The sequence below is a fragment of the Cherax quadricarinatus genome, chromosome 38, assembly GCF_038502225.1.
Source record: "Cherax quadricarinatus isolate ZL_2023a chromosome 38, ASM3850222v1, whole genome shotgun sequence".
In the NCBI taxonomy this organism is placed as follows: domain Eukaryota; kingdom Metazoa; phylum Arthropoda; class Malacostraca; order Decapoda; family Parastacidae; genus Cherax; species Cherax quadricarinatus.
Window position 1 is genome coordinate 9,854,503 of NC_091329.1, and position 8,718 is coordinate 9,863,220.

General features: G+C 37.5%; 1 long non-coding RNA gene across 1 annotated transcript; it reads left to right on the forward strand.

The window, feature by feature from the left end:
- The first annotated feature begins 4,878 nt into the window (after positions 1–4,878).
- On the forward strand, positions 4,879–6,622 carry LOC138853732 (uncharacterized). The gene is made up of 2 exons (XR_011392886.1): positions 4,879–5,875; positions 6,364–6,622. It is a non-coding gene; the product is annotated as an uncharacterized lncRNA (long non-coding RNA).
- Positions 6,623–8,718: the final 2,096 nt, after the last annotated feature.

Consider the following 8,718-nt stretch of genomic DNA (forward strand, 5'->3'; position numbering starts at 1 on the left):
TCTTAATTGCCATCACTTACTCATGCCTTTACAAGAAAGCTGCTATGGAATTATATGTATCTCAGAATAGAGATAGATGCAAAAGCATTAGGTCATAAAAGGTTTTAAGAAAAACTAGAAGAGACTATGAAATTAAAGTTGCAAAGGAAAATTCAAAAAAGTTTCTAACACATACAATGTATAGAACAAAGATTTAAGTTGGATCCACTTTAAACTATCTCTAGACAGTATATTGAAAATAAAGAAATGTGCTCAATTTTTAACAGTTTGTGTTATGCAAAACACAAACAGAATCCAATTAATTAATTATAACAGACCTAAGGAAAATTGTCATATTAGTCACTAGACAGTTATTAAACAAGTAGTCCAATTAAAGTAAAGTCCTCAGTCTTCAGTTGTTTTCAAGGGTTTTTTCTAGAATACATGATGTAATTTAGTAAACCCCTAGCTGGTCTTCAGTATTTCACTTCAAATGGGTATTGTACCTGATAAGTGGAATATGGCTAACACAATTCCTGTGAACACAATAAAAGATAAGTGCCTTCCATTGACTTTCTGCCATATTAGCCTTCCATCAATAATGAGCAAATTATTAGGATCAATAATGGCCACATTTACAAGCCATCTTGATGAATATAAGAAGTCTTAACTTGGATTCTTAAGAGGCCATTCCTGCATAACAAGCTTAAGAATGCCAAGATAAAGAATATGATGATGTTTACCTAAATTATTTTAAGTTATGATAAGAGTTCCATACATAAAACTGTTAAAGTGGCAGTACACTGTATTAAAGTAAAATTCAAGAATAGAGGAATGACTTTTAAATGGCAGAGAATGTATGAATGGGGGTGAAGGAATTATGTGGCACAAGTAAATTTACTGGTAACACAAAAATAAGCAGATTATGAACTGGGAGGAGGATACCGCAGAACTTCAGAATGATTTGTTCAAATTAATGATATGGTCAGAACATTGCTGGATACAATTCAAAATAGGAAAGATAGAAAGTCCTAAACAGTTAATATAAATAGGGGCTGAGGCTATATAACAAAGAGGGGACTTGAAACTGGTTTCTAGATTGATAAATTCAGATTTAGAAAGGATATAGGAAAGTTCTCTCTCAGTAATTGCATAGTAGGTCAGTCTGCCAATTAGTCACTGAAAATGGGTTAAACAATTGTAAGAAGGTGTATTTGAGAAGGGCCTGCCTAGCATGGGCCTGCTGAAGTTTTCTACTTTGTTTAAGTTACTGATATGCTCTCATGTTGAACAGTATGTAACTTGAGTAAAAGTAAAAGTGTTAAACAAAACTGAAACACATTTTGAGAACAAGATAAGAGATAGAATATAGACAATTCAAATTGTTATATTACTCACAGATAAGCAACTTAGTTAAAAAGGTACCCAGAATGAATTATTTATTTTTCATGTTTTGGGAAAGCTGATAATGTACATTTAGTCTGTGTGTACTACAGTCCATATATGGTGCTTTTCTTCCTCTGCTGTTCTTGTGTTCATTTATTCATTATTTCATTCATTTAAAACAAAAATGTAGTTATATCAAAGGAAAACTAAAGAGCATCATTTGAAATTAATCCATGGATTTATTATTTTAATTAATATTATGATTACTATTACAATTATTAATGCAGTATTACCATTTACAGAAAAAAAGGTGCTAAGCTCTTAAATTAATAATCATATGGTATGTGTATTCTATGGCTCATTTTCTGAGAGGTAATTTTTAATAATATAAAGATATTCTGAAAAGATGAATGAATAATGGTGAATATGTTTTCTATTTTTTTGGGTCACCTTGTCTTAGTGGGAGAAAGCCACTGAGTTCAGAGAAAACAAAATTTAAGTGTTTCAGTAAATCATTAAATGAATAAAATTTATTTTAAAATCCAGACCATTTCTGAATTTTGGAAGATGACTTTATTCACTAGATAATGGAATACAATACCTGTATACAGTATTCACTAAGGTGTGTATTTCTGTGTATTCTACCTGAGTTTATACTATATATTAGTGATTACAGTGCACTGTATGACCCTAGTAGGTCATGCAATGCACCGATTATTATTATAATAATAGCGATTACAGTAGCCTTGGCATGAAGTGTCTAGGTGAATTGTGGCTGTAATGACCTTGGTGCAGTTAAGAGGCTTAAACTTAATGATAATAACCAGATAATAGAAATATTTAAAGTTTTAATTGTATATTTCACTTAGGTAAATACTCTGAAATTCCATATAGTCATTCTGAGAAGACAGTTTTCATATAAATACTTTTTGCATTCTCTTGTATAGTTATTATACATGCTTCAGTATTTACATGCAGTCTTTCAGCATTTTGTTTGTAATTGTAATAATTTGGAAAAACTGCTGTAATTATGATTTTTTTCTGCTTTATGATGTTTGGCAGTTGAAGCATCTAAAGCAGAAATAGAGTTGGTAATGCTACCAATTGTAATAATTTGAATATATTTTGCAGCTTTCACTTTAGGAATACTCAATTCACAACACTTCCAGAATGTTTTTATACTTTTTTCTCTGAAGGTTAAATTTTTATTAAGCTTGATCCAAAGAACTGGGGCTACCCTCCCTTTTCTTGGATTGACTCTGATTTCGTCCCATTCCCCAAAGTACTATAACCCCAATGGGTCTAGTGCTTTCCCCTCCCCCTTCATGAAATAAAAACTTTATTGCATATTCCAACTGTAAAATGTGTGAGGGTGAGGCACTTTTTTATTTTATTTAATGTAATAGTTTTATGATGCAGATTTTGTGAAAGAACTTGAGCATTTTAAATATCAGTATACAGTACCTATTTCAATTTGTGCAGGAGTGACCTCCGACTTGGTCCCTTATCTTGGCTTTAGACCAACCATAGTGAATATTAGCCACACAATATTTGTTTTTAAGCCTTTGTATGGGGTCCACTTCCAGTGTTTTCATGTTTAGATCATTATACTTCTTTACCAATCTTGTGTTGAAATATTTCATGATATATCTATGGCTCATTTAGGCATGTAATTTTCAGCCATGCTCTCTTGTTTTTACTCTATGACCGCGGGTTCAATCCCGGCCGGGGGTATGGTTTATTTGCAATCGTGTCATTACGATTTCTTGAGTCATGTTGACGGCAGTGAAGGGACTTGAGCTAGAGTTCGTCACGGCCACGCTAGCTGGAGATTCGTCTGTAAAAACTTGCATTTGTGGTCACAGAGGTGCCTGTGCTAACTTTCCTATGGTGTAGAAATATACCTAGTTGGATGAATCTTATTGTGGCTAGCTGGTCTAGTGGCTAACGCGACGGGCTGGAGTTTTGAGACTCTATGACCGCGGGTTCAATCCCGGCCGGGGGTATGGTTTATAAAGAAGTTGTACTTGTCTATCCTGTTTATGCCCCATAGAATTTTTGTATGCCATAGCTATATTTCTTCCTGTTCTTTTTTCCTATGACAGGTCTGATTCTCACATTCTTTGTCGCTCATTTCTCTAAAATTAGGAACCAATCTTGCTGCACTTCCATTTAACTTTCTCAAGGTGGTATTTTTTTTTTTATTGAGTGTGGGCTCCACACCACTGCATGTTCATGAGTGGGTTGCATGTATAAAGTCTGTTTCTGAAAGTCTTTGTGTAAGTTCTTAAATGAAGTTCTTAAATCTGCAAGCATAGCATGTACTGCTAGCTGCATGTGCTTCATTGAATAGGTTTGGAATCCTTCAACTTAATGGGGAGGGGTTTCATTCCTAGAGGTTCTTTAAAACTAAAAACTGCAAACAATACATAATTATGTTTCCATTTAACAAATTTTGTTTCAGATATAGTCAATACTAATATTCATAAGAATATAAAGAATTAGGGGTGTGAAAACCATCATCAAAAAAAAGTTTGTGTAACTGAACCTCGTCTCTGGTTATCCCTCTGTAAAAATATTGGATAATAAAAATCCACAAATACAGACACCATGAACTTGTATGGATTTACTGGAATGGTTATTCCAAGAATATTGTTTCAAGTCTTTTCCTCGTCTCTCAACTTCATAACTGTGCCATTGTTCAGGTTAAATTATGGTAACTGTTTATTCAACAATTTCTAAAGACTGGGTTTTCCTGCAGTTGTCTTTAATCCTTTTCAGTTAGTATTCTCAATAGCTTGGCATCTTCTAATAAGAATATGTAGTAAATAATCATGTTAACTGTGTCATTTATATACAGCTTCCCTTCCCACCCAACCAATAGCCTACATCCTTGCTTCCTGGCATTGGGTTCATTCCTTAATTGTTTCATGACAATTTTTCTGGATTTTGCCTCTTTATATTTATGACTAACCATGGGTTCTCCCAATTTGCCTATTGCAGCCTTGCATATCTGGTTGAAAATTAGTCATTTCCTTAGAGGATCAGTCTGAATTTTTCTCTCCACTGTATTGTAGCCATATGCCTCATCCCTTCATAATAATCTTCCCTGTACACCAGACTGTTAAATTCACCTGTTTCTCATTTTTCTTCTCACTGGAGGTGGAAAAAAAAAAAGGTTCCAGCCTTGTTTATTCATCATTCCCTCTTGCTCTAGTCGAATCTTAAACATGTTACTTTAAGAAGTTCTGCATTATGGATTAAACTAGCCTGTTTCATCACATCTCTCATTACATCTTTGTGGTTTAAATACCTTACTATAATTAGTTTGGCCCTTGCTATTTCTTGATGTAAATGTATCATAATGCTAACTACTTTTAAGTAATAAGAAATATACAGTGGACCCCCGGTTAACGATATTTTTTCATTCCAGAAGTATGTTCAGGTCCCAGTACTGACCGAATTTGTTCCCATAAGGAATATTGTAAAGTAGATTAGTCCATTTCAGACCCCCAAACATACACGTACAAACGCACTTACATAAATACACTTACATAATTGGTCGCATTGGGAGGTGATCGTTATGCGAGGGTCCACTGTATTGATGTACAAGAGTATACAAATTAATAAAAATATTAATAATAACCATCCAATTATAGCTGGACCTAAGAAATGGGCAAAAAAATAATCACTTGAGATCCATTCCCAAATGTAATTGTTTGGCTTGAGACTAGATGTGAAGAATTTGAAAGTAATCCAGTGATAGTGGCTAGGACTTCTTAAAGCTGTGTGCATGTGTGGGTAAGATACTACAAGGTAATTTGCTTGTAAACTGATTTGATATTTTGATGGCTTTTCTGTAAGGCTTTAAATATTGAGGCACTGGTATACCAGTCAAATTTGCTGTGCCCAGACTAGAATAGATTGTTTATATAAAGTCTTCAACTTAGGAAAGTTGTCTGATCCACATTTGCTCCTCAGAGCACAAACAGATTATGGGCAGCATATTTGAGCCAGTTTACAAAGTCAAATCTTGTACAGCAGTAGTATATGGTAATGATGTTAATGCCTCATTTGGCATTTGAAATTCAATCTCTAGTAACTTGCATAAGTGATGTCAATGTTTACCATAATTTTGTATTTTTCATTATAATGTAATATAGTATGATGATTTATTTAATTTTGCACTGAATATTTTAAATTAGGTTTTCTTAAAATGTTAGATACAATGAATCTCATACCTGTTAATTTTTTTCTAATTAAAAAAAGTATTAGTAATCTTCTTTAAAGGTTCTTAGTATAGTCATGACACCCAAGTGGTATTTTACCCTTGTACGTAATTCCAAAATAGTAAGTTACCTAGTAATTCAAGAATGCTGTTATTTTAAGAAAATTCTGCACCTTGCCATGTACATTCATATACAGTATAACCTCTCATTGTTTTAAGGAAATATTTTTTTTTTAGCATGTTTTATATCTCATAATATCACCTCTCCACTCAAGAATGCCAGTGTTTACCTGGAGTTTACCTGGAGAGAGTTTCGGGGGTCAACGCCCCCGCGGCCCGGTCTGTGACCAGGCCTCCTGGTGGATCAGCGCCTGATCAACCAGGCTGTTGCTGCTGGCTGCACGCAAACCAACGTACGAGCCACAGCCCGGCTGATCAGGAACTGACTTTAGTTGCTTGTCCAGTGCCAGCTTGAAGACTGCCAGGGGTCTGTTGGTAATCCCCCTTATGTGTGCTGGGAGGCAGTTGAACAGTCTCGGGCCCCTGACACTTATTGTATGGTCTCTTAACGTGCTAGTGACACCCCTGCTTTTCATTGGGGGGATGGTGCATCGTCTGCCAAGTCTTTTGCTTTCGTAGTGAGTGATTTTCGTGTGCAAGTTTGGTACTAGTCCCTCTAGGATTTTCCAGGTGTATATAATCATGTATCTCTCCCTCCTGCGTTCCAGGGAATACAGGTTTAGAAACCTCAAGCGCTCCCAGTAATTGAGGTGTGAGAGACTTGATCCAAGGAACCATTTTTACCTTACTCCTCCTTGGATCAAACATGATTGCCTTTCATTCCACAGGCGCTGTATGCCCCTTGTGGGATTAGTGGTTCCCCCACATTAAAATATAATAATTTTAGCCAATATTGAAAATTGTTTAAATTACAATCCAGTATAATGTTACCTTCCATAATGACTGCAACATAAGCTTGAGCTTATCAATTTGTAGTAAATTTGAAATAAACTACTGTACAGACATCTTTATTCTGTTTTATTTGTTCCTCCAGTAATTTTGTATGGCTACGCTGCATCTTTACCAAGCATAAAGATATTGTTTTTTGTTGGGTCCCTGGTCATGTTGACGTACAGGGCAATGAACAGGCAGACACTGCTGCACGGTCAGCAGTACATGACCTACCTGTTTCACATAGAGGTGTTCCGTTTACGGACTATTTTGCTGCAATAGCTACCCACCTTCACCAGCGCTGTATAGCCCTTGTGGCTTAGCGCTTCTTTTTGATTATAATAATAATACCCACCTTCACACCCGTTGGCAACAACATTGGTCTACTCTGCTCAGTAAAAAACTTCAGTCTATTAAACTGAGTATTGGTTACTGGCCGTCTTCTTGTCACCAGTGTCGAGGTTGGGAGACTACTCTCTCCCGTCTTCGCATTGGCCATACTCGTCTTACTCATGGATATCTCATGGAGAGGCGCCCTGCTCCTCTCTGTGAGAATTGTCAGGTTCCATTATCGGTCAGCCACATTCTATTAGACTGCCCACTTTATCAATGAGCACGCAGAATATACCTCCAACGTCGTCTTCGCTCCGCTGCTCTCTCTTTACCTTCCCTTCTCACTGATGGACCCTCCTTTCATCTGGACTCTCTCATTGACTTTTTGACAACAACTGACTTACTTCACAAACTCTGATGATACCTTCAGCCCTTTCTACCTCAATCTCTTGCTACCCTCTACCCCCGCACTACCCCCTGCCCCGCTGTTTTCTGTAACCTACTTGCCCCTCAAGGAAGGTTCCTTGATGTTGGTGAGGGGCTCTTGATTTAGGGAACTGGATCTGTGCTCCAGTTCCCCGAATTAAGCCTGAATGCCTTCCACATATCCCCCCCCCCCAGGCGCTGTATAATCCTCCGGGTTTAGCGCTTCCCCCTTGATTATAATAATAATAATATGTAACCTACTGATCATCCCTCCCCCCTTCTGCCACCCAATACCCTCACTTCCTTCCCTACCCTGCAGCGCTGCATAGCCCTTGTGGCTTAGCGCTTCTTTTTGATAATAATAATAATAATAATAGTAATTTTGTAATTACTGACTTGTACTCGTTGGAACGCAGGAGAGAGATATACATGTATCATAATCTACACTTGAAAAATCCTAGAAGGAATGGTCCCGAATCTGCACACAGAAATCACTCCCTACGAAAGTAAAAGACTGGGCAGGCGATGCAAAATACCCCCAATTAAAAGTAGGGGCACCATTGGTATGCTAAGAGAAAACACCACAAGTGTCTGGGGCCCAAGACTGTTCAACAGTCTCCCACCAAGCATAAGGGGAATTACCAATAGGCCCCTGGCTGCCTTCAAGAGGGAGCTGGACATACCTAAAGTCAGTGCTGGATCAGCCGGGCTGTGGTTTGTACATAGGACTATGTGTGGCCAGCAGTTACAGCCTGGTTGATCTGGCCCTGATCTGCCAGGAGACCTGGTCGTGGACCGGGCCGTGGGGGCGTTGATCCCTGGAATAACCTCCAGATAGACTCCGGGTATTTAAGAGTACAGTATTGGGAATATAAGTGACCTAATTTAAATCCTTTTCCCCACCTCTTGTATTGGGGGGGTTCAGTCTTCATTGATGCCTTGTGCCACACTGACTAAAGCTTCCTATGCCAGTGTGACTATAGTCACAGATACTAATCAAACACTTCTTCAGTTGCTTTTTCATGCTTATGCAGCACTTTAGTAGTTGTCGAGAGATTGCAGAGGTGGGTATTGGGGCTGGGATCATCATCTACTGGCTAGCAAGTTAAAGTATTAATTGAGCTGTTTCAGGAATAATGGATAAGTCATAAAACTAATAAACAGAAATAATGAGTAGATTTAAGGGTGCAGTATTAGCATGCAGTAGAAGTTTGTGGATATAGAATGATGGGTGCAGGTGGTAAGGGAGAAAAAGTTGGCATATGGAAAAGTGGAGAGAATATTTTGAGGTACCACAGCATGTTCACAGCCCTTTCTACCTCAATCTCTTGCTACCCTCTACCCCTGCACTATCCACTGCCCTGCTGCACTCCATGACCTAATAATCATCCTTCTCCCTCTTGCTACCCAATACC